Source organism: Suncus etruscus, chromosome 5 (assembly GCF_024139225.1).
Source record: "Suncus etruscus isolate mSunEtr1 chromosome 5, mSunEtr1.pri.cur, whole genome shotgun sequence".
Lineage (NCBI taxonomy): Eukaryota > Metazoa > Chordata > Mammalia > Eulipotyphla > Soricidae > Suncus > Suncus etruscus.
In genome coordinates this window covers 7,691,077-7,718,942 of record NC_064852.1, presented here as the reverse complement: position 1 = coordinate 7,718,942, position 27,866 = coordinate 7,691,077, and the positions used below count along the sequence as shown (strand labels likewise).

Here is a 27,866-nt window from a genome sequence, read left to right as displayed (position 1 = left end):
TCCATCAAAATAACTGAGTATAAAACCATCTAAAAACTCAGATGCCAAGTCAGTGGACTAAATAAGAAACCCACAGCACAGTTTCTCCAGATGTGTCTAGTACTGGTTGAAACTTAATTATCAATGATCTTAGTGGTCTAAGACTTAGAAATTCTCAAAGTCTCTTCCTCTCCTTTAACCACCATGGTCTAAGACTTAGAAATTCTCAAGGTCTCTTCCTCTCCTTTAACCACCTAATATTCAAATACATACAGAGAATGTCTGAGAGTCAATTCAGGGGCAACAATTTCTTGGACAGCTTTACTGTAGATTCTAACACTTCAAATTGAAAATCTTAACCATGTGTTGAGAATGCCACATCTATGTGTGTTTGCTTCTCAAGCCATTGCCTTTGCAATACTACACACCCATGTATGATTTTATTCAGTCACTTAAAAACACGAGTGAATGAAAAAATAAAAAAAGGTATATGGATGTATTAATTTCCACTGTGTCAAAGAATAAGTACTAAACTGAGGCCTGAGTAGGCTTATTCCTTGGTCTTTTTTAAGCTAAAGAATTTGTTGAAGACCTGGCCAGAGTTGCACTATACTTTTTTGACCCAAACGTTCTTTGAAATGCTGAAAAAAAAATTCCAAGTCAACCTACAAATTCAGCCTCTTTATCTCTAGATAATTTGAGTTCTGAACTCCAACACAAATACCTCTGTGTATGTGTGTATTTTGCTGCCTTCGCATTTTTTCCATATCAAATAAATTGGCTTTTGTACAAGTTCTATATAAAGACTGTTGTGGAGGGAAAAAAAAGAAGAGGGGGGAAAAATGCTTTCTTTTTCTTCCCTGACTCAACCCATTACACAACGCCCTTTGACCTTTGTCTTCATTTTTTTCTCTCAACAAAAATATTTATTCTTTCAGCTATCTATACTGGAGAGAGTTTCCCAAGGTAGAACATTGATAAAGAGAGAGGCTTCTGTGCTTACCACATGGAAGTTTCGGGTAGATGGATTACTTTTGGCCAGAACAAGGAAGAAATGTGGAATGTCTCCTGTATGTGTAAGTGCCTTCATAGACAGAAAATGACACTTGCTGAGGAAAAGGGGATTAGTATCAAGCCTGCTACTAAGTCTCTTGTGACATTAATGCGTATCGCACCATGTACTTGGATGCCTCTGTCCCTAATCTAAAGTGGCAAACAACACATTAAACTCTGTGGATAGATTTTATTCTGAGGAGAAAGAGATTTAATCATGTGTGTGTGTTTGTGTGTGTATTCCAAGTAATTCTCAGGATACCTAGGGTTCACTCCCAGTGAAATTCAGCCAACCATAATGGTAATTTAATGCTGAGTTCTGAATGTACAGTGACAGGATCAGTAGAACCAGCTGTGCAGTGCTCAGGGGCCACCCAGGTAAGTTTAGGAGGCCATGAAATGCCAGGGATCAACCCCAGGTTGGGCACACACTAGGAATCTAATTACTATACCTGTGCTATATCCTTATCTGTAATTTTTTTTGTAATTAAGAAGAGTCTATTATGCTGAGTGAAATAAGCCAGAGGGAGAGAGATAGACATTGAATAGTTTCCCTCATCGATGGGTTTTAAGAAATATAAAAGACATTTTTGCAATAATTCTCAGAGACAAAAGAGAGGAGTTCTGGAAGGTCCAGCTCAGGACATGAAGCTCACCACAAAGAGTAATGAGTGAAGTTAGAGAAATAACTACATTGAGAACTATCATAACAATGTGAATGAATGAGGGAAGTAGAAAGCCTGTCTAGAGTACAGGTGGGGGTGGGGTAGGGAGGAGGGAGATCTGGGACATTGGTGATGGGAATGTTGCACTGGTGAAGGGGGGTGTTCTTTACATGACTGAAACCCAACTACAATCATATTTGTAATCAAGGTGTTTAAGTAAAGATATTAATTTAAAGAAGAAGAGTTCGTGAAAATTCTCTATAGGAATTAATACCTAGAGGACTCTTACTGATTCTGGAAGTCCTAGTGATATGTGTCGTTTGTAGACAAATTAACACCACTGCAGCAATCAGATACAGCTAGAACAACAACCATTGAAATGCCTAAAATCAATATTGACTCGGATTTGATTACTTCCCAACTCTATTTGAAACATAAATTTTAGCAAAGGAACTTCCTTTCATTGAAGCTCAAAGCACTGACCACAGAATAATAAAACTGATAATGCTGGAGCCAGATCTAGTTCCAAATTCTGCCTTTCTAACAAAACTGTCATTCTACCTCCTTCTGCAGTTATACAAAAACAGTGGTGGAGTAATAGCATGGCAGTAGGGAGTTTGCCTTGCATGTGGTCAACCAGAGACGGTCCTGGCTCAATCCTCTGCATCCCATATGGTCCATTGAGCTTGCCAGAAGTGATTTCTGAGCATAGAGCCTGAATGACCCCTGAGTGCCACCAGATGTGGCCCAAGGTGGACTCTTAGTGGTCCTCAGGCTTCCCCCTCCCTCTGTACTCCAGGGGGGAGGTACATGGGAAGGAGGGCGGGCAGACATCTGGCTTCCGGTTTCCTCCTTGATTCTGGAGACCAGCTCTTGCCAGGTATAGGGTTTTTCTCCCCTGGACTTCAGGCCTTCCCTGGGCGCCCGTCTAGGTGGACTCTATAAGGGTCAACAGGCTTTCCGCCTATCTCTTCCTACACTAATGGGAATGCGCTCTGGGAGGAGCGCGGGCCATTCTAGCACTGGTTTATGTTGGGACAGTGAGTGGAAATATTTTCTCCTTGTTTTCATATTGATAGTATTGTATGCATATATTCTATATATCCATAATATCCATCTTGTATTGTGACCTTGATACTGCCCTACAAAGCTCATTTCTAATATTATACTGCCTCAGTCCCAACCCTTATTTCCCCCATCTTTCCATGTAGGTACAGCTCATGACATGAAGCTCACCACATAGAGTGATAAGTGCAGTTAGAGAAATAACTACACTGAAAAACTATCATAACAATGTGAATGAATGAGGGAAAAAGAAAGCCTGTCTCGAGTACAGGTGTGGGTGGGGTGGGGAGTAGGTAGATCTGGGAAATTGATGGTGGGAATCCTGCACTGGTGAAAGGGGGTGTTCTTTGCATGACTGTAATCATACAACTTCAATTATATTTGTAATCATGGTGTTTAAATAAAGATAATTTAAAAAAATAAAAAAAAAGAAACTATGAAAGAAAAGGCAGAATTTCAGAACTTGGGTAATGTATCAAAGCTAGTCATAGATGAAGAGTACATGTAGAATATGGGATCACCCTGACATACAAGGATCTATCCTACTCTCCCTTGAGAGTAACTCTCCCTTTGAGAGTAACACATAGTTGCTCAAGTGCTCATAGTTAACTCAAAATTACTCAAAATTACTCTAAAGTTACAGAACTTCTTATTTGGGTACCTAGTTGGAATAAAGACCAAAAATAAGCTACCATGCTTCTTGGGCCTGGATAGGATGTTCGGATCTCTCCAAGTAGTAAAGTCTGGACAAAATTAAATATAATAATTAATAATAATAATAATAACAACATCTTGTTGATACTGTGGTGACAGGGAGATCCTGCTCAGCCCTCGAGGTATTTACACTCTATAGGAAAGAAATACAGAAAGTGAAATGGAATAATTTTAGCAAAGTAATTTTAAAATGGAAGAAACAGGCTGATCTCTCATCAGTACCTGGAAAAATTAGAGTGATAAGAAAAGAACTCAACTATACATTTCCTACTGGCTGGTTTCTGTGCCTGTTTTGAATGTGGAATAATTCCAGACATAAAGTACTAAAATATTGTTCTGAGTAGTTTCTAAATGAAAGATTGGGATAGAGTTAAGCAGCTAAAGAGAAACAAAGAAGTTCTCATTTATGAACAACTTACTATCTGTCACACAAACTAAGTATGTTTTCTGGAAAATTTTGTGTGATCATATGAATAAACCCCTAGGTATATATTACTCAAGGTAGCTATGAGGACTGAGTCACATGGTTTGCACAGCTATCAGTCATTACCACTTTTTTTTTTGGTGGGGGGGTGGTAATTATACCTGGCAGCACTCAGGGGTTACTCCTGGCTCTATGCTCAGAAATCGCCCCTGGCAGGCACAGGGGACCATATGGGATGCTGGGATTCAAACCACCATCCTTCTGCATGAAAGGCAAATGCCTTACCTCCATGTTATCTCTCCGGCTCCCTCATTACTACTCTAAATTATTCTGAACACAGAGGTATTCTTTCCAATGCTAGTGTTCTTAAACGTTTATTCTCTACTTGAACAAATCCCATTTTTACTTTCTAGATTGTATACACTTATGTTTTATCTGTACTCTTGGTTTGAAGATAGAAAGAAGATTCTTAGAAGTTGATTTCATGGGGCCAGAGTGATAGGACAGTGGGTAAGGTGTTTGCCTTGCCTGCTATCAACCCACATTTGATCCTTGACACCCTAGATGGCTCACGAGCATTACTTTTAGTGATCCCTGAACACAGAGCCAGGAGCAACCTTTGAGCACTACGAAGTATGGTCCCCAAACATAAAACCTGTCATTTTAAACTGCCTTTATCCCCATTGATATATATGGTATATAACTTGCATATCCCCATTGATAAAATCTATTTGTTAGTGGAGGGCTTGGGCTTGTTTCGGATATGGCCCAGGGAAGAGTAGCCACTCCTCTGAAGAGGGGTGATGAGCAGCATGGGGCAAAGAGTGAAGGATGTGGTGCAGAGACAATTGACCCTTCTGGAGCAAAGCAGTGTTAGAGCTCTGTTTATTGCAGGGGTGAAGGGGATAATTATTATTTTTTTTTTTTTTGGTTTTTGGGCCACACCCAGCGATGCTCAGGGGATACTCCTGGCTGTCGGCTCAGAAATAGCTCCTGGCAGGCACGGGGGACCATATGGGACACCGGGATTCGAACCAACCACCTTTGGTCCTGGATCGGCTGCTTGCAAAGCAAACACCGCTGTGCTATCTCTCCGGGCCTGCCTGTGCCCTCCTTAAGCCAGTAGTAAAGTCTGGACAAAATTAAATATAATAATTAATAATAATAATAATAACAACATCTTGTTGATACTGTGGTGACAGGGAGATCCTGCTCAGTCGCTCACACTGTGCTATCTCTTCGGGCCCTGAAGGGGATAATTATATAGAAGTGTGAACAATGGGAGTGGCAGTATTGCTCATGTGAGGGAAGGGTAGGGAGAAATGAAAGGTTATTCACTGTTGCTACTAGTTAGATGGTGTTTTCAGATGTGCAGTATTCCATGTTGGCTAAGATGGCTTAGAGGAAAATAGGCTATAGACCCCACCACAGCTTGTAGCAAGAGCCTGCCCTGTCTTTAACCATGGCTACATCCATTGATATTTGATACTTGACATCTATTAAACTGATATCAGAATCTCCACCTATTTACCTCATTTCCTTAGTGTTCTCAATGTGCTGGTAAAACAAGTAAAGATAGGGGAAGAATTTATTCAGACAATATGGGTTGAAATTGTGAGTGTGCTTTCTAATTTTGCAGATGATATTCCACATCTCTTCCTAAAAGTCCACATGATCAAAAATAACTATCATTTTGCTGAAAAACTTGAGTGCATTCGTCAATATATACGATTGACAAATGTTTGCTGATTCTTACCACAAGCTCATTTACTTTCAGTGTCAGGCATGGGAAAGGTTTGTGTCTGCCAAGGGATTTGGATCTTTTTAACAGCATCATTAAACCATACAGTATGGGCTTACATGCTACAGCCTACTGATAAGGAGCATATATGCCCGTCCCATCATGTACCAGGGCCAGATTACATCATGTGACTGGTCTTATGTAGGTCTGCCATAGAGAGTACATTTCCCACTTCTGTGCTAGGCAGTGGGAGAAAAAATAAAGGCCTCTGATCTCATTGATTTCATGATATAGTTGGGTGAGACAAACCAGAAGCAATTACATGACACTTAGTTGGGTAGAATTTATTACTTTTAGATAAGTGATCAGGAAAGGCCTCTATCATGAGCTGACATTCAAAGAGAGAGTAAAAGTGTCCCCAAGTGATTCATATGGAATGTTAGTTAAGCTGCCATCATTGAAAAGCCAGTCTGTTGGGAACATAGATATCATAACATATATTTCACTAGATAGATACCAGGGGATTTATATATCACTGTTTTGACTGACCTTGCACTGAGCCATGCATGTGTTTCTTTCTCTCACATGATTTGCATTCTTATGTAAATAAATACATAATACACTTACAAAACTAAATTAGAGCCTCATGAAAACTCATACAATATGTGAATGAATAATGAGGCCGGCCCAAAGGGGGGCTTCTCAAGAGATGGATGGATCTTTGGCTTTCAGATCTTAGTCATAAGAGTGACATGTGGGCCAGAGAGATAGCATGGAGGTAAGGCATTTACCTTTCATGCAGAAGGTCATCAGTTCGAATCCCGGCGTCCCATATGGTCCCCCGTGCATGCCAGGAGCAATTTCTGAGCACAGAGCCAGGAAAAACCCCTGAGAACTGCCGGGTGTGACCCAAAAACCACAAAAAAAAAAAAGAGTGACATGTGATGCCCTATTAAAGGATTAGAAAAATAATTCAAATTATGATCAGCTGAAGGCACAGATAGTTTTTCCATGCTGTTTCTATGGCTCTCCAACTGAGACATGACTTAAGTTTTTTAGCCCAGTTTATTTTGCTTGCTCTATCACACAGCCATCCATTCTTTGCTCCTGCATGTGTTAATTTGTTAATTCATAAGCTAACTAGTGAACATATAATTGTGGTCATTAATGCTTTGCTATTCCATTTAACAACTGTTTCCTGCCCAATGCCATGTGTTGTGCTAGAACTAGTAATAAAAGCCTTATCCTTTGCTTCAAAAGTAGATACATTTAAAGGAATAAACACCTCAAATAATCAGGTGATTATAATGTAGCATGAAAATGACTGTATTTTGTTAAGCATGGGCAAGCATGGAAGTTGAGGGTAGACACAGGGAAATTGTCTTACCTAGTTCTCACTTCAGCAGCACATATACTAAAATTGGAATGAGACAGAGAAGATTAGCATGGTCCCTGCACAAGGATATTATGCAAACTGATAAAGTACTCTATATTAAAAAAAAAAGATTGTCTTACCTAGTCTGAAAGAAGTTGTATCTAAGCTAGGACGTGATGAGTAAAAGCTGATTATTGAAAGCTTTGCTGTATTACAAATGGCTGAAATGAAATAAGTTGGAGCTCAGTAAATATTAATGATTGAGTAAATGTAATGCATACATAAATAGAAATACCTTTTTGTGCAATAAATATAGGTTCTCTTGCAGAGTAATTATAGAATGTTTTGAGTAGAGATATAAAAGACAACAAGAATATCAGTCCACTTACACTTATTGCATTTCTTTTAACTTCTGTATAGTATTACATAATATGACTATGCTAAAGCTTACTTGGCCATAGCCATAATAATAGGCATATAAGTTATTTCATCGTTTTTCACTGTCCACAAATTCTACAGTGAGTACTCTTCATGATCTTCCTGGTGTACAAAATGATGATTTTCCTAACTTTCATAAAAAGGGAGTTTCTAGAGTCACAAACTTTGGATATTTTCCTTTATAATGTATATATCATCTTTGCTTTCAAAGAGGGTGAACTTTCTCATATCACATCTGCAGTGGTAGGGTTTGTTCTTTCACATTGTCACTTCTGTTTGACACAATGAAAGTGATCCTTAACTTTTTGTTTGATGATTCAAAAATATATTTTCATTAATTACATTAATTAACCCAATACATGAATTAATTACATGGTGATTGAACATATTGACTGAGCATTTTTTCAAATTATTGCTAGCCCCATGTATTTCCTTCTTATTGACTTGACCCTTCAGCATTTTTAGCTATGTTTTGTGGCTCATCTCTTTCAAATTAATTTTCCCAACTAAGAAATTGGATTTGAAATCAACTTTAACACATGGAATGTCTGTATCATGTCTATGTTAAAATAGATAGTTTGAGGGACTTAGCATTTAGGAAGAAGTTCTCTGAGAAACATGTTGACCAGATTCCAATGAAATATTGATTATATTCCAACATGTGCTAGAACTATGCTTAGTTCAGAAGATTAACTTGAGTACCTGAAATCAACTACTTAGTTTCTGTGTTAATTGCCCTTGCAGATATTACTACCATCTACTGGTAGGAGTGATAACATTACTAGTAATAATAACAATCAATGTTCTGTAAACTTCAGATGATACAAGGCTTCCCATAAAGTATGACTATAATCATTTCTTGATTTTGGATGAAAACGCAGAAACTCAAGTAAAAGTTATTCATTGTAGGTCCCACAAGTAATGGATGTTGGAGGTAAGTTTTACATAACTTTGTTTGACTATAAACAGGTCTAGTAAATAACAGGCATCTCTCTTGTTATGGTAAAAATCAAAGAAAAAGATAGGTTAAATCTGATGGATATAGAAATAAAGATTTTTTTAAAAAATGATGAAAGTAGATCTCCAAACTGTTCTCAAGTTTTAAGAAGTAAGAGAAAAGAATAAAATACATTCTCTTATTGAAAAATTGAGGGATTAGAGCACAGTGTATAGGGCATTTGACTTGCATATGAATTACCTGGGTCCTTTCCCCAGAAACCCATATATTCCCCCAAGCCTAGTGGACATTATTCTTGAGCTCTGACCTAGGACTAAGCTCCCAGTGCCATAGGTTGGAAAACAAAACAAAGCAAATTACTGAAGTATCATAGTATTCAAACATGTAGTTTTCAGGTCTATGTCATTGAATGTCCACATTGCCACCATACCTTTTTGGGTTTTCTTGAGGTGGGGGTTTTTGTTTTGGGTCACCTCCAGTGATGCTCAGGGGGTTACACCTGGCTACGAGCTCAGAAATCGCTCCTGGTTTTGGTAGACCATATGGGACTGGCGATTGAACCGCCATGCATCCTGGGTCAGGTTCGTGCAAGGCAAATGCCCTCACGCTGTGCCACTGCTTTAGCCCCGCCACCATAGTTCTGAGTTCAGTGAAGTATCTGAGAAAAAAAGGGCATTGATGTGGGGATAACATCAGGATAGTAAAGATGCCCTATCATGGGTATACATATCATGAACTTCACCTTGTCTTATGTCATGCCTGTGTTCTGATGTTGTACCCTTCAGAAGAGTACAACAGCATCATGAGTTTCTTTAATTCCCAAAGCATTCTGAACTCAGAATGAATACATCTGATCTTGACCCGCGTCAGCGGTGTATAGAGTCAGCATATTCTTAACTCTATTTCTGGAAGCTTGGCACAAGCCATGTTCAACTCCCTTTCATCAGTCTTGGGTCAGATACGTCTCAGAATGAAATACAGGTTCCAGGAATATTAGGGTAAGCAGGAGGATTTAGTAAAATCAACATCTCTCCTGTGTCAGCAAGAGACATGGAAGTGCTGACTGTCTCAAAGGGTTTAATTATGCCCAAGTTCTTTAAGAGGTGGGAAGAGCACTTTTTGGAATTAACACCACTAGTATTCTATGGATCTGTCATGGTGGCAAGGCATGACTAGACTTATCTTCTATCTTATAAGACAAATGAAATGTGAAACATTACATTATTTCTAATGTAGATGTGACTTATATCCAAAGCTATGGAAATTTAATGCTGTATCTACAGTGCCATTGATAAGTTTGTTTACATTTTTATTTGTTAATGGGTATCATTTAATAATGATTATTTACTATATGTCAATACCCACTCTGACACTATAATTCTTAATTTTTGGACAATAAATCTGGGTTGCTAATTAAAAATACCGTAAGAAGTTATAATAGAATGTCAATCCCTTTTAATTTAGAGAAGGGCAGATAGTTTACCAGAAATCTGAGTATGAAGGGATCTCTGACCCATGTTTATAGAGTTTGAATCGGTTCATTAAGAAATAGAAATATAAGCCAATCTGATTTGAGTTTTAAGAATAGTAATTTTTGATTATTTGTAAACAAAGAATTGAGAACGATTGAGAAAGTCCACTTAGGGGTTATTACTAATCACCAAAGATTATGTGTCTGTACATAAAAATGGAATAAATTAGAAATATAACTTAAACGTAGAACCAACCGAACTTGGTGATATATTTATTATAGACAAGGAATATAAGGACATCGAGCTGTTCAGTGGCCTCCAAATTTCTTATTTCCGTATCTGGAATTTCAGAAAATTTAAATTCTATAATGGGGGAAATAAATAGCAACTTAATATTTATAAATAATAAAGAGTTTTCCCTAAGCATATTATATTTAAGCTATACATTGTCCTATGAGAGGAAATAACTTTGTTGTTGAATACAAGAAATTGGAGATGCTCAGGGTAGAAACCAGAACTATTGTCAAGTATGTTTCTAGTCACGTTAAGGTTCTTCTCTACAAATAAACTTTATTTATAGCAAAAATTCCATTATTTCAGCTCATATGGTTTCTGTTACACCTTTATTTCAAAACATTATTAAAGACAAGATAATCTACCCATTTTAGTACCATATATATTTTTGAGAGAAGTTCATAGAATATTCAAATACACAAGTAAATAAATACTCAAAAGATTGTTCTATAGGGGGACTAGAGATAGGACAGCAGAAAAGGTGCTTGCCTTGTATTCTTGGATGTCAAGCCCCTCACAAACAAACACAAACAAATGAAAAGAAAACCTCTATATGGAAAATGCTGAATAGTTATTTACATACTGTCTTCTGATATTGTAATTTTTAAAACTTTCAAGGAGGTTTTTTAATGTTTATTTGAATGATTGTATAAATTGCATTAGACTCCTCTCTGCATTGTAATAGGAAATACATATTAAGTATTTCCGGGTCCATTAATCTATGACCTCCGATGAACATCTTAGAGAGAGGTGTCTTTCTCATTTCCTCTCAAAAAGGATATCTGCTGTCCCATTTCATAAAGTTACTCAAAGAAGCTAACTAACTGCACTTAAATATTTTCTTGTAAAATGATGGACTCAGAGCTTCACCCAGTGATAGTAAATGAGAAAACTTTTGTGATTTTTATACATATATATTCTAATGCTGGTGTAATGATATTCATCATTCACTGCTTATTAGGTCCTACATTAATCGATGGCAATATATTTTGTCTCATTTCATCCTTTTGAATAAAGCTCAACTAGTTGTAAAAATCCCTTTAAGTCCATTTTATAAAAGTTAATAGTTTTTAAAAAATTCAATCAGGAATTTTCCTCCTTTCCACTCTACTTCCTTCCTTTCTTCCTTCCCTTCCTTCCTTCCTTCCTTCCTTCCTTCCTTCCTTCCTTCCTTCCTTCCCTTCCTTCCTTCCTTCCTTCCTCCTTCCATCCTTCCTTCCTCCTTCTTTCCTTCCTTCCTTCCTACCTACCTTCCTTCCTCCTTTCTTCTTTCCTTCCTTCCTTCCTCCTTCCATCCTTCCTACCTCCTTTCTCCTTCCTTCCTTCCTTCCTTCCTTCCTTCCTTCCTTCCTTCCTTCCTTCATCCTTCCTTCCTTCATCCTTCCTTTCTTCATTCTTTCCTTCCTTACTTTTCTCTTTGTCTCTCTTTCTCTTTGTTTCTTCCTCTCCTTTATTCTTTTTTTTCTTTTGTTTCTGCTGAGTATAAGACCCAGAAGGGGCTGCACACATGTGAGGCATATTCTCTAGCACTGAGCCAAATCACCAGCCTGAAAATGAGTTTGGGATCTCTCCATTCAATTGGTAAATAAAAAGGGCCAGAGTATGGCTTCGGGAGAAATTAATATTACCTTTGAGGAAGTGGTGAACCCCGATCTTCCGCTGCATGATATTGCTGATATTGCTGCAGTTAGTAGGGGCAAAAATGAGTAATTGTGGCATATCCAAATATTTCTGAAGACTCCCAATTTCTGTGCATGATAATGGTAGTTCTGGAGCAGGGAGGTCCATATGTTTGCAGGGAATATTAATTTCATTACTCTTAAATAGGTACAGAGAGTGTTAGTATAAACACTGTACAACACCACAGAACCTAAGCCCTTTTATTGCCCACTTGTGAAGGTCTCACAAACTACTGGAATAACTCATATCATATTTTCTAATCTTGTCTGCCAGAGGAATTCTATTATTTTATTCCCAGGTCACAGGAATGGCATTCCTTAGGGAGTTGCCTTTAGAAAACAAGGTTTGATTTCCAATTGCAAAGAAGCAGTGGAGATCCTGATGTCACCTTCAACATTTTTTTTTTGATTCACACTGGAAGTCAGTGGGATATACGGAAAATAGTCTTATGGCTTCCATTCCAGTTTAGGAAAATAAATAAGAGAATAGGAAGGATAAGGAAAAGAACAGATGTCAGAACAATTAGAGATATGAAAAGTTCTCCTGCAGGGTTTAGGCCAAAAATCGATGTGGCCTATGTACAGAAAAGAGGGAGTCGCAGACAAGGTTGTCATGGCTTTGCATTGACTGTTGAAGCCGATACTTCAGACATGACAGAGGCTGAAGATAGAATCAGGAAATATACCATGTTTTTCGTACTATAAGACACACTATTTCCCCCCCCCCCCCAAAAAAATGTGTCTTATGGAAAGAATGCTGCCTGGAGCTGAACTTGAGTGCAATGAAGGAGAGACGGTCATCATGATTTTTTTTTTTTTTTTGGTGTTTGGGTCACACCTGGCAACGCTCAGGGGTTCCTCCTGGCTTTATGCTCAGAAATTGCTCCTGGCAGGCTCGGGGAACCACATGGAATGCAGGAATTCGAACCACCGACCTTCTGCACGCAAGGCAAATGCCTTACCTCCATGCTTTCTCACTGGCCCCAGTCATAATGATTCTTAATGTCACATTGACTGCTGTTCAGTTAACATGGTTGCAATATTATTTTGTTTAAGTTTATTAAATATCTAGTACACATTTGCTTTAGAACATTTTTTCTTGTTTTCCTCATATAAAATCTATGTGTGCTTTATGGTCGCACATATAAGGTGTTTCTTATAGAACAAAAAATAGAGTAATTCTCAAGCCAGTACACAACTTCCTTGCTCTAGATCCTAGTCTCTTCAATGATTGAGCTCAAAGCCCTTCCTCTATAAAAAGTTGGGACTGATTTCTGTCTGAACAGTTGGCTGTCATAAGAGAAGAATGAGACAATGGACTTAGTGAAATATGGGACTATTTGTGGACCTATAAAGATTTCAATGTTTAAGATTCTTACACGTGTTGGGTTTTAATTAGGCTTGTTCTTGGCCTGGAGCAGATTGGAGAGAATGTGAGAAATACAAACAAGCATAAATAGACTCATACATGCAGCAGTATCCTGGTAAACTCTTAACTGAAGCTGCAGTGGTGTTGTTTGGTAGTAAGAAAGAAAATATAAATTTCACTTTAACCTCTGTAGTCAATCTCAGGAGAATCCCCATCAAAGTGCCAGATGGCCATCAGACTTGGATCATGGGAAGGACCGCCAAAAAGAGTGCCATGTGTTTGGTGTAACACCCAGTCTTCTTTCTAGAAAATGAAGGCACAACTTAAGCATTCTCCTCAGACTGATCAAGGACCTCACCCGCTGTGTGTATAATTAAATGAGGTGCCTGTAGGTGTACCTATCTGAGACCCTGGATTTAGGCGTAGCTACCTGAGACCCACCCATTTCTGGGAGGGGTCTTGGGAACTGAATATTAGGTGTGACCTTACCTGCTAGACCCCGCCCATTTCTGGGAGGGGTCTTGGAATTGGTAGTTAAGCCTTTGAGCCAGGGGATTAGGGGCGTTTGCCCTGCTGGGATCTCTGGCTTTTGGGTCTCTGTGTTTGACCAGCATGGAGCCCAAAGGGAAGATGGCTGAAAGGAGTTAAGAGGCAGGGCTAGCAAAGAATGGCTGAATGCTTGAAAGGTTGTGAGATAGGCCACACATATGTGGTGGATAGGGCATGAATAAAGCTGATGCTTCCTGATGCCTGTCTCTGGATGAGTCTGATTCCGCCGTTCACCTGGGCCTGGGACCCGCCGGCTGGATGGGGGTTGCGGAGCCATGTGGCCTGGGATGGCAGAAAGAAATCCACCTCCATCCATCACCATCCAGCCTCATCTTTAATTATTTGATTCTACAGTGCCTAGTTATGACATTTAGTCTGGACGTGGAGACTGGCCATCTTTAGTGACAGCCTTCTAGATATGTGAGTCTCCAAAAGTATTCCCCATAGTCTTCCCTCTTCTACAGATGGTTTTTTGAGGATCTTTCTGTAGAGATATTTCAGAATGTTTGGGTGTTATTTTCCTCTTGTTCAGTGATACTTTGACTTAATGCCAGGAGGTGGGAAGCTGGTAGTATCTGGCACACTATACTCACCATGTATGGTCAATTTTATGATAGACCCTTAGATGCATAAATGAAAGAGCAAATCCTGAGTCTGATCAGTAACTAATTAGAAACTGGCCAGTTGACATATTGGAGGCCAGATGACAATAATATATATTTATTTCCATCTTCAAAAGTAATTAGTTGTAGTTGGATCAAAGGGGGAAAAGTGCAGTTTTAAATCAGAGTACTTTTTTTCTTTCGTGTGTGTGTGTGTGTGTGTGTGTGTGTGTGTGTGTGTGTGTGTGTGTGTAGGGGTGGCATTTTCAGCATTATTAATGCTCAGGAACACCTACAAAATGCTGAAGACAACCATAGTCCCATTTAATTGTGCTTACAGAGCAAGAAAATTATGCAGGGAAGTGCTTCGGAAACTATATGAATCTTGCATAGGCCTGAAGCATGCAAGAAATGCAACCTTGCTTTTGAATGTGTTTTTCTAACTCGTGGTTCCTTCTCTTCTTTGAACTTTAGATTCCTTATTTTTATAGAATAGGCAGATATGATCATTATTATTGCATTTATTAAGCAGATATTTACTTTGCACTCTTTGCCTTGGGTCCTGTGCTAAAAAGAGTCAATATTGAACCAGTCATTAAGACACAGCTATATAGCCCTTCTGCTGGACTGAAGCTATCATTATAGGCATCTAAACATGTGTCAACAAAAATAGGTGGAAAGATATGATAAGAAAATCTTGAAGTGCTTCACTCAATGTAGAAGGTGAGTAAGAATGTTCTGTAAAAAATAGATATTTATACTAATGGCAAAGCACATAGCCAGGGAAAATCTGATTGTTTGACCTTGGTAGCCAACAGATCAAATTTGATACAAGTAGAGAAGAGGCAAGAGAGGGATCAGGTCATGGTGGCTTTAGGATACTATGCTAAAAGGTCTGAACTTCAACCTTGAGGATGCTGGGAAGTCATAGAATGTCTGGATAAAAGAATATCCCATTTGCTTTGCTTCTTGTCAGCTGTTTGTTTATGGAGGGGCATCTAGAAGGATGTAGGGATAGGGGCACAGAACACCTCTGGTAAAGGAGATAAGGCATTGTCAAGATTAAATCCGAAGAGGCCAGAACAATAGCACAGCAGGTAGGGAATTTGCCTTGCACACAACCACCCTGGGTTTGATCCCCAGCATTTCATATGGTCCCACGAGCCTACCAGGAGTTATTTCTGAAAGTAGAACCAGGTGTAAACCCTGAGCACTGCTGGGCATGGCCCCAATACAGGAAAAACAAAAAAAGATTGAAGCAGAAGATAATAGCACTGGGGTAGAATAGTCAAGGTAGGGATGGAGAGATATGGACAGGACTAAATGATAATGAATTGATAATGATAAATAATGATATAACATAAAATGAATAATGAGCAATGATCATGAATAATGATATTAATAATGACAATAAATTGACAGACATATCAGAGGAAGAAGGCAGGTGAGTGGATGATGAGTTGGGTGTTTGTTGGTATAGAAATAGAGATTGTGGAGATAGACATATTTGAATTGGGACAGGTGGAGAGAGATATGTTCAACGATATTTTCCAATTACTAACATGAATCAGTAGTAAGTGTACAGCTGCAGCTCACTTCAGAGCATTACTTTTATTTCCTACATAGAGCTGCAGTAGCAGCTGAAAATATGAGTTTTCACATGTGCATGTGGGAATGCATGTATCTCAAATATACACATGTGTGTATGTGTCTGTTGAAGTGTGCCGAGAGAACCCATGAGCCCATCTGTTTTCATCATCCATTGATTCTTAAAGTATACTCCAATGTTTTGAAAAGGTCCCTCAAGGGGTCAGAGGGTTAATTTTCTATAGCACTAATACCTACAACATTAAAGGGCATGTGCTTTGTTTTCTACCCCCTGATTAATCATTCACTCATGGCTTTAATACAAGCCAGACACCTCCTCACCATGCCTCAGACAAAGCAGTGCCATTACTCTCCTTTCATCAGAATACCCATTTGCAAACTCCTGTCGAAGTGGGAAGTACATTTTGCACCTCAACTTCAATATCCTATGCACTGAAATGAATCTTGAAACTACCCTTCCAAGATTTATTAGAAAATTCCAGAAAAGTCTGGACCCTGCCACTAATTTTTTGTATGACATGGGGAAATCTATCACCATCCTTGGGCTTTTTTCTCCACAATGAGAAATGTGGAGCAATATCTGACACCATCTGATTCCTACGTATTTGTGTTTCCTTGTTGAGTTTAGTTTTTTTAATCCAGTTCCAATTGCCAAAACTTTTCCATGAAGAGAATTCTGAGTTACTCAAATGGACTGTTGTCTAGGAATGGCTCTCATCAACTCCCAGATCTAGCAATATTGAAGTACCAATGTTCTATAACTGAGAACGTTGAACTGAGAGAGAGAGAGAGTCATTCCCTCAGAGTCACACATCTCTTTGATGACAGAATAGGGAGTTCAGCCCAGGGGTCCTTGATTCCCAATCCAGGTGTTCCTTTCTCCACATTCCAGAGCACTGGAATTCAGCCAGACCTTGAAATTCAAATTTGAGCTGAGCTCTCTGATCATGGAGAAGTCTCAGTTGGTTGCATGAGTGAAAGCATGTAGAACTGACATCAATAATGTCATGGCAGCTGGTGTTGGTGAAGGAGGGGGCTGCTATAGGAAATGAGAGAGTGCATTTTGGCCAAGCTCGGGGTCCGCGTGACACTCCGAGAGCCTTCATTTCAAAACAAACTCAACCTTTCGGGTTCAAGTTTTCCCTCTCGTCAGAAACGTGACTTCCTGCTTCTAAGAAGCCAGGCTTACAAAAGAACTCAGAAGACTTTGTAGACATCAAATAGCTCTTACAAAATAGCGTTTTGATGAGTTAAGTGTAAATGAATCAGAAACATAAGGATTACATTTTCCCCCAAGTGCACATGGGTTTCAAAAAATTGAGGGGAAATGTAGTTCGCTAACTGCTTTCACCAAACCCCAAAGCATTCGTGGAGAGGGGAGGGGGTGAGAGAGAAGAAAGAGAAACCCAGCCCCCACATGGTTTTAGATGTGGTGCCAAATTCAAAAATGCTGTTGGGCTTACCCTCTACCAGTAATAAAATTGCTGGCCACCCAGAGAGGCCACAGGGAGGAGGAAGGAGATCGCTTTCCCCACTGGTGCCTGGTGCTCTACAACTGTGTCCACTTAGGCCACTCAATCACCAGCTGTCACTGGGTCCCTCTGCTCCATTCCCTGGCCCTAATCTGGCCTCGATTTTCACACTATGCCCCCTCCCTTGTTTACCTCCAATTGTAGCTGGTGTTTTGGCTCCCAGACCTTCATAACCGGTCAGCTTGTCACAAACCCCTATTCTATAATCAAGAGACCTGTCCATCACCAGCAGGAGGGTTAGGAGACGCTGTCACATAATGACTGGTTGCATTCCAGAAAAACGAGTCCCTTCTAGATCTGCTACACTTTCTTTAATGCTCTCCAGGTGTGGTGTCCCTCCAGAACTGGAAAATGGCTTCCCTTCTAAGCTCTCCCTGACACAAATAACTATTTGGATCTCAAAAATGGCTCATACCTTATACCCAGATTTGAAGATTTGGTTCTTTTTATAATTTCCACATTGTTCCTCTATTCTCTTCCTCTTATTTTATTTCGTGGCACCAAGAAAGTAGAAAATCCTTTCAATTGGTGGTAAAAGATGATTAAAACAGAATAACAAAGGCCTTGGCTGCAAACTGTTAGTTTTATTAAATTTGCTACTGTGTTTTAAATTGGTACCAGGGCAAGTCTTTGGACAATTATATCAAAGGCTGCTGGAATTAATCAGTTGCATGTATGCATTTGCTTTTTCCCTGAGCCTCACAGAGTGAGGGCTGCATTGTCTGTATGAAAGGATGGAGTTTTGTGTTACCTGTGTCAGCGGGGTGAAACTGGTCCCTTAGGAAGGGACCCATGAATTCTCAGACTCTTGTCATCTCCTCATTCTTCATTCAGTTGATCTGCAATATGGTTTGGTGTCACCTCCAAAGGAATAAGTGGATGGATAATGCAAGACAGAAATCCATGTTTCCGAGATTCTTGCCTGGCTTGTGTATCACTGTCACAGTTTGGTTTGAAGTAGAAAATGTTACAGTCAATTGAGTGACCTGCTAGAAGGAGTGAAGACAGGAAGGGAGGAATTCCAGTGTATCCAGCAATGTGACTACCGGTTCAAAAGTATCTCAGCTTCTATTTACACACCCTTAATCCTGCCTTTTCCAGCTGGAGTTGGGGAGGGCTTGCATCAAGTCTCCCAGTAATTCTCCTTAACTGGATTGAATTATTATTGGCTTCAGTACTTACAATTTTTTTTTACCCAGTACCTTCTGTCATCTACTGTCTACTCCCAAATGACCTTTCTAGTAAAAACATTAGCAGTTACTGGAAAGTTCCATTGAGATGGACTGATGCTCATTTAAAATGCTTCCTGGTTGTCCTGTTAGGTGTTATTCCTACTGTTCATAATACCATACTTGTCACTTCTCATCTACACTGTATTGATTGTTCATTCATCTAATTGATTGTGTTGAAAACCTGTTCTTTGTTAGGCACTATGCCAAGCAGATATAGAGCAGTGAACGATTTATGCATTCTTTGTTCTTATGAGCTTAATATATATCATGAAAGACAAAGATTCAACATCTGACTGCTTAGCCTTATAATAAAATATGGGATAACTGGAGCACCTGCAGAAGAAAACAAATCCAGTGTGCATGTGCAAAAAAGGCTCCTTAAGTCTTTCTTGTCTTTCCAACCACATGTTGATGTTCCTCTTTACTGAAGATCTTCAAACTCTATTTTTGCATAACAGTCATGCTCTGTTTGACATATTCTTTTATTTGCCCTTTGAACTTCCTGAGACCAGTGATAGATCTTCTTTACTTGGGAATGACTTTCCAGAAACTTCAGGCATAGTTTTTTTTATAATTTTATAGGGAAAATGAAACCCAGAAAAAGAAAAGACTTATTTATCCTAAAATTACAACCAAAGCTAATAGAACTAGTTATTTTTTCTGCTTCATGTTCCAGGTGATGTTCATAGATAGGACAGAATATAGTTTAGAATCTCCATTTCACGCGATGGATCTTAGGTGCTATATCCCAAATCCATAATTGCCATCTTGTCCAAATGAAAAAATGTTGTAATCCAAATGACTCCTTAGTCTAGAACAAAAACAGTTTCCTCTTAAAAATTCAGTGTGATAAGGAGAAAAAATTGGAACTAAGTGTATATTGTTATCACATGGTGGGGAAACAAACTGAATGTACATAACTTTAATGTGTACACTTTAGAAAATAAATTCTTTTGAAAAGACACAGATACAGATACAGAATTATTTAATGAGGAAGGATATTTTATTGTAATCTTTAATTCACTTAAAACAGGATAGTATATGAAACCATCTAACATAGTACCAAAATTAATTCATACTCAGCTTATTCCTATACTTCCAATCTTCTAGGAAAATTTATTTTTCTATACTTGTATCTTTCTCCTAAATAAAATTTGTCTATATTTTTATCAGAATGGTTTTTACACTGAACAGATATGCTTTTGTTGTTTGCATAAAACCAAATTTCTTTCTACTTATTTTATTTATTTAATGTCTCACAACCTTTCTCTAGTCTTAATTCATTGGGGGAGATTTTTCTCAGATTCTATACTAAAATCTAGATGATAACAGTTCTCTGTACTCTCTTAGCCATAGATACTGTATATGATGTGTTAAATTCATATATTTTAATGTTTTCTTCCCAAAAAACCTATGAGTATGCTGTGAATAGTATCACAGTATGCTTATTATTAAATTCTGGAAACCTGAAAGAACTTGATATGGCACATCATATGATCTATGAGTTATTTATTATGAAAGGACATGGCATAAATGTATTTTAACTAGAATAAAAAGAGTGGTAAAAATTACAAGTGTAATTGTCAGCATGAAATTACAGATTTGTTATTATAGTCATTAAAATTACATATGTATATTTATATATAAAAAGATAGAGGAAAGGGTGCTAAACAGAATTTTCTTGGTAGCTGCCCCAAAGTGATATAATCTTGGATAATTTTATATAGTTTTGATCCAATACCGCCTTCCCAAAATTAGTTCTCACCCTAAAGATACCTTAAATCTGAAAACATTTTTTCTGTGGTTTTAGATAAGACAATAAACCATAATTTGATCAGTGTTGCAACTGCCTAAAAAGAGTGTTAGGATGATGAATAGTTTGCCTCATCTTCAGATGTTCTGAGTATTTGAGCAGTAATTTATGACTCACTACTATGTATTTATCTAGGGAGTCTTCTCAATGTCGTGGAAAGGTCAAGAGTTCTAGAGTGAAATGCCATGGTTTAAATATTAGTCTGTGGTTATTATCTTTATTTCCTTGAGCATATAATTGAACTTCAAATCAACCATGCAGATAATGGATGTCTATCTTTCAAATTTGTATTAGAAATAACATTCAGAACTATGGCATTCTAGCTAAAAGTATTTTTGCTAACACAGATATGCACCTAGACAGTCATAAGTATCCTTTACAATCGATGACTAAGACCAAGAAAACATTTAATTATCTTGCACAAGGGAAAAAGAGGGAGGATGGGAACTAAAAAATAGTGTGTTGTTCCTATATTTTAGATAAGAGAGAATCATCAATTTTGACAACTGAATGGGTTAAAGAAATGGGCTTATTCCAGAAAAGATTAGATCTTGCATCTCTGCATGTGAGGAATTGTAATTGATGTTTGGAAGTAAAGTCATGGACTCTGAAAGTCTAAAGGTCAAAGGAAAGAGGATAGTAGGGGGAAAAGCATATGTATATCTTCTGTACCTCACAGATGCATTTGTGTTAGTATGTTGTTCACTATATTATAAAATGTGTTAGTTGAGACGCTAACGGAAGGTGTAAAGGGAGAAATAATTTAATGATACTTCAAGGGTAGATAGAAATTAACATAAAAATTGTCCTGGAATATAGTATATATTTTACTTAGAGTATGATTCTATACATTAAAAGCCAATGAATATGAGTTCGCATGTTAAAATAAAAAACATAAATCAAAAATATGATTTTTCTTCATCTCACATAAATCTTTTGCATTTTTTTAACAAAAAGAAATCAAGGGGGCTGGAGAGATGGCATGAGGTAGGGCATTTGCCTTGCATTCAAAAGGACGGTTGTTGGAATCCTGGCATTCCATATGGTCCCCTGAGCCTGCCAGGAGCAATTTCTGAGCATAGAGGCAGGATTGACCCCTGAGAGCTGCCAGGTGTGATCCAAAAATAAAAACAAAAATCAAGAATAAGTATTAGCAGCCAATATCAGGCTTTTTATTATATTTTATTTTAGTAGCAAGTCTGCATTTTGGTGTTTTAGGGTGAATAACAAGTTGAGGGAAGGAAATAAAGAATAGAAACATAAAAATATAAATAAAAGCAAGAGAAGAGGGTGATAAATAAGTAAAGAAAAGAAAATGATAGCTGGAAATCACTAAGTTGGGAGGAGTTAATTCTTTGTAATAGTCATCAGGATATTCAAAATATAATCAGTTATGAAGTTGGAGATTTGCAGTTGAAGTTGAGAAAAGGTAAGTACACTGGAAAGTTAAGTTTATCTCTTCCAGGTTTATGTACTAAAGTATTAGACACTACATTTCATGTTAAAATATAATAAATGTTTCAACACTTCACAGTGACACCAATGATCCTGTCTAGAACATATAGCAAAGAAATCTATACAGCTCTGAGAAACATATTATTCATCTACTAGAGACTACATAGAAAAGCTGATCAGCAGTTTATTAGAATTAAATTGAGATGATTTATGAGGATTTCTAAGTAGAATGTTATGATAAAATTCGTTGATATTTTATCAACCCCCAAATATGTAAATACAAATATGGATGTAAAAGTACATATATAGAGATATGGAGGCTGATCTATGATAGTTGGATAACTAATTAGATAAAAACCTATCTTTTTTTTTCTTTTTTTTTTTTTCTTTTTGGTTTTTGGGCCACACCCGGCGGTGCTCAGGGGTTACTCCTGGCTGTCTGCTCAGAAACAGCTCCTGGCAGGCACGGGGGACCCTATGGGACACCGGGATTCGAACCAACCACCTTTGGTCCTGGATCGGCTGCTTGCAAGGCAAACGCCGCTGTGCTATCTCTCTGGGCCTGAATTGCAGATTCTTAATGTTGTCTTCAAACTTGGTCAATATCCTGTATGTCCGTCCTAGACTGGCCTGCAGCCCCACTGGCCACCAGCCTCCAAGAGCGGCTGCTGTTTCAGTGTGTCCAATTCTTGGCTCCAATCATTCCAAGGGTTGAAAAAGTTGCTCCCTGAAGCCGAGGTTCTCAATACCATGTAGGTCCTCTCGTTTTTCACCTTCACTGAGCTTCCTGAGATTTGTGGTGTGTAGAACCCCAAGAACTTCAACATTATATTGAAACATTTTAGGTGATTAAAGCTGAATATATGAAAATAAATTATTAAAGCAAATAAAGGAGAATTATTTTACATATGTGAAGTAAGGAAATATATGAAAGCTTAAATCATAAATAAAATTATTTTAAAATTTAATAAAACAGCATGAACAAAATGAATAAAGTAGGAATCACTGAATTATCTGTGATATTTTTAGTAGCTTTAATTTCAAAGTATTAGTATACAGTACTAAAAGCATGCTTAATTATCTATCAAGTAGAAGAATAAACTTAAGATAGGCCAAAAGCAAGAACAGAAATCAACATGGCTAGAAACCTCCATAGTTAACAAAATATGAAATATCACTTAGGTTTGCTAGTAATCAGTGAAAGAAAAAAAAAGCAAATAATAATTCAATCTCATTTAACATCAATCAGATTGGCAAAAAGTGTCTTGTTTGGTAAAATCAAATTCTGTCAATAATATGCAGCAATGGAAAGTCTGTTAGTAGGCATTTTAATTGACAGATAATGTTTGGAGAATAATTTGGTAATTTCTAATAAAGTTGAAAATGTATTTATTCAACAATTAATATGCTTTCTTCCCTACTTGTAAAGGAATATGAATACAATATTTAAACATTATTATAATATTAAAATGTTAAATTATGATGGAGGTTACAGTAATAAAATAGCCTGCACATCAAACAGAAATAATGATCAAATAATATATACTATATTCAAGTCATAAAAGTATTATGTCAGTAAAAATTGTAAGCTAGATTTGTAAGTATCCATACACATGTTGAAAACAATGTTGGGAAAAATGAATAAATGCTGATGCCTAATATACAGTAGAAAACACACATGAAGTTTTTAAAACATGAAAATAAGGTCTGTATACACAAAATATAAAATCATGCAGCAACTAAGGGGAATGCTATGCAGGGAGGGTCTGTAGAACAATTAAAGATATACAGAATACAAAATAATACATTCTTAAGAATGTATTTTATACCCAAAATAGATGATAAGAAAAACATGCAAAATTTTCTAATTTGGCAAAGATTGGTATAAGAGGGTATTAGTTATAATAGTGCTCTATAATTTTGTCTGTCATTGAAATATTCTCTAATTAGTACTACGTATTAAGTCCCTTGGCATATCATCTCAGACTCAAAAGGTGATTGTTTCCTACTCTTCCCATTCTTGGCTAGAAATTGGTATTCAGAGTGCCCAGGTATTACCCTCTGAGTCTTAGCCCAAGGCAGAACTGGAACATTAAGTCTATGTCTGAGCCAGAACCATCCTAGGTGGTCCCCAACCATGTCTTCCTGCTCAGACTCTCTGGGAGGTAGATCTTAAACTTGACTTTTTCTCAGGGAAGATATGAAACTACTGAGGTAATTTTTCAGCCTGGAGAAAAGTTCTTCACAGGACGTTCACATAGTCCCTCATTTTTGAAATTATAAGCTTTAGAACTGATATCATAGTCTTCCTAGGTGTTGAATGGTGGGTTGTGTGTTCCACAATCCCCAAAGAGAGTGAGGGATTCCCAAAATCCCCAATCCAGGTAGGACAAGAGACACAGGTCTAGCAGCAATTCTGATGCAGGGAAAAATAGGAAAGAATAGCAGGCCAGAAATTCACACCACAAACCTGTTCAGCTGAAGGTAGTATTTTAGAAGGTGTATATTGTACTGGACTTCTATAACTTTCTAATCAGCCTTTGTATGCAGACTCCATTTTGTTTAGTCTTTTATACTTTAATTCTGTCTGATTATTGATGGTAGTAGGTGGTATAGGGATAAAAGGATTCTTCCATGCAGTGCTCAAAAGGTCTGAGTGGGCCCTGCCAGAAATTCTTGGCCAACTAGACCTGTATTCCATGCAAGGCCCTAAAGATGCTGCTTGGGTCTATAGTACTGGGGATACCTAGATTATCACAGCATAGCTGGTGCCACCCAAGGCTGTACTTTAGAAAACTAGGGCGGGGGAAATATAGTGTCAATAATGGAACCTGGATTGGGCACAAGCTCAAAATGTGTCTCTGCTACTATACTATTTCCTGATGTTCAGTTTATTGTATATCCCAGTTCATAATGGCAAAATATATTAAATTCAAGATAACATTATCGAGTTGACATTGGACAGACATAAAAGCAGATCCCTGCATAATGGCAGAAGTTACCCACCCTACATGCTAGTTTTCAAAAAGGGAGACAATAATAGTTATTATAGTTCCAGACTGGTATTCAATGAAGTAAAATTACTCATAGAAAGTACTCAACATAATATCTTCTGGCCTTCAACAAATAAACAAATGAAAACTACCATTGAAATAATTATTTCAGAATATGTAATTTCAAACAGTACCAAACAGTTCAGTTACAACAATTTTGTTTAGAATAATAGAACATTCGAGGTTAATTCTGTGACATGGAGACAAAAGGAAAATCAATAAGGAAAAGTTAGATGGTTTCCTAGAGAAAACAGAATGTGGCATTTCTACAGTATAATGAGGCTTTCTGAGTCTCTCTTCTTTTCTCCTGTTGCCTTGATTTTTCTCATTTTATTTGCATATTAATACTGGACAAGTATAATCTATTTGAATTAAGAGCTGGAAAATCGGGTCCGGAGAGATAGCACAGCGGCGTTTGCCTTGCAAGCAGCCGATCCAGGACCAAAGGTGGTTGGTTCGAATCCCGGTGTCCCATATGGTCCCCCGTGCCTGCCAGGAGCTATTTCTGAGCAGACAGCCAAGAGTAACCCCTGAGCACCGCCGGGTGTGGTCCAAAAACCAAAAAAAAAAAAAAAGAGCTGGAAAATCAGACTTCAGGAAGTGAAGTGTCTTGCCTATAGATTTTATTTATTAGGGATCTTTCATGATCAAAAATGCACAACATTGAAAATAATATGCACTTTGCCAAAATCTATGTCAAAGGGTGCTTAATTTGCTTCTATACCTGTGCCTAAATAAAAAAATTAATCATTAGGAGCTAAAATTTACTCTAAAAGTGTGCTCTGAGCCTATTATTCATTTGCTTCAATCTGACATAGTCTTATGACTTGTTTCAATGAATGAAGTGAGGTTGAGGTATTATATCCTTTACTCAATAGATCAGAATGAAGTGAAATCAAGAATACAACTGCTGTTGTATTCAAAATCAGGATAGATTGTACAGAGGAAGCAAGGGATAATAAAATGAAGCAGGGTTGAAACTAGGCTTTTGATGAAGATCATACTGTAACACAAAGAGTTGTTGAACTATAGTACCATGCATAAATACTCAAAAATGTTGTGTTCTCTATTTGACTTATTACCACTATTATTCTTCTTATTAAGAGTAATACTGATAAGAAGAAATACCAGTCTTTTTTTTGATGGCCAAAAATATAGGCATAGATTAGATATCATTTGAGACATTTGTCAAAGAATGATCATTAAATGTTTAAAGGAGTTGAGAAAACATATTTTTATGGAATACTTTCCAACAAAAAAAATTAGTCTTCAAGCAACCGTTTAAAACTAGTCAAACAATCTCATGTAAGTGTTGTAACTTAAATATAATTACTAGAGACATGGAATTAATCTGAATTGTATTTTAAGCATCTGTGATTAAGTACTAATGGGTACTTTTTTAAATGAGTGACACTTCGAAAATGAAAAAATCAGAAACTATTAAAATAATCATTTTCCAGATGAAATAGTAAAATATTTCTTTCAAACAAAGAGTTCAGTGAAAATCTTCAGCTTGGTAGTTTGCTGTCATCACTCAACTAAATGACACTATCTTGATCAGAGGAGTGGTTTGGGATCTAAGAATCTACTGATGGTATTGGCAGTACTGGAAAAGGGAAACACCAGAGGTAAGATCTTAGGCAATGTACAGGCTGTTCCAGCTATCAAAGTTGAGACATTGTCTGCAGCAAGAATGTAGAGGAAATAATGAGGAAGCTTTGGGGTGAGGAGTATTAACAGGACTCTAGGGCTGCTTGGATGTGGGAGGCCCAGGAGGGGAAGGAGTTCAAGTGACAGCATAAGATTTTCCAGATGGTTTTAGGAGCAGCTGAAAGGAACAACTTGACATAAATGTCCTACTTTTAGACCAACCATGAAATAGGTCTTAACCTCTAGCAAATCCTTCCAACACCGCTAGTTTGTCCTTCTAAAGGCGTTTTATTCTAATAGGACCTTGAAAAAAATTGAACTTTTTTTTGTCTTCCATTTTGACTTTAACCTGGAGAAAATGCTGCTTTATTACAGGAAGTTGTAACACAGGAAGTCTTTCTTAGAAAAGATCTTTATAATAGTACACCCATTTCCCCCCCCCCTTTTTTTTACTTTTTAAGAAAAGGAATTACTCAGATATTCATTGAGTAATACTACATAAGCCACACACATAGTTGGAATAAGGGGGTCTATCTACCGTCAGTTATGTTATATATATATTATTGTTAAGGTAGAAGGCAGTGGGTGGAAGATATTGGAAGATAGATACTGCCCCAGGGTGAAAGCAAACATTGGAATCCAGATTTCTCAGAAGGTAAAATACCCACCTAGAAAAAGAACAAGCTACAAAACACTAAGGATATTGTAGACAAAATAAGTCTTCTTTCCTTAAAGCTATGCCATATATGATAGGTGGCCATTCCATCTTATCAGTTTTACTCAACTTCAAATGGAATTATCTATAACTTGACTACCCAAGATTAAGGGAGCATAACCTGTTATGATGATAATTAAGAATTGAGTTAAGTCTTTCTGAAAAAATGGTATTAACAATTCTCAAAGATTAAATATAGAATTTCTGTATGATCAAGCAATTCCATTCCTGGTTATCGCCAGAAAAATAAAATAAATAAACTTTAATATGAAGAACTATATGCATATCTTTGTTCATTCCATCACTGTTTACAGTAGCCAACATATAGAAGTAACCCAAATACCAAGCACCATATGAGTGAATAAAGTAATCATTGTGTATATATACATAACACTATATTTTTATAAATATGCTTGTATATGTTTAAATAT

General features: G+C 37.5%; 1 protein-coding gene and 1 non-coding gene across 2 annotated transcripts in view; both read left to right on the top strand.

The window, feature by feature from the left end:
* PAPPA (pappalysin 1) overlaps window positions 1–27,866 on the top strand; it is a 259,858-nt gene that overhangs the window by 90,160 nt on the left and 141,832 nt on the right. The gene's annotated exons all lie outside the window — the stretch shown is intronic.
* Window positions 7,032–7,138, top strand: LOC126009779 (U6 spliceosomal RNA). Its single transcript, XR_007495985.1, has one exon. It is a non-coding gene; the product is annotated as a U6 spliceosomal RNA (small nuclear RNA).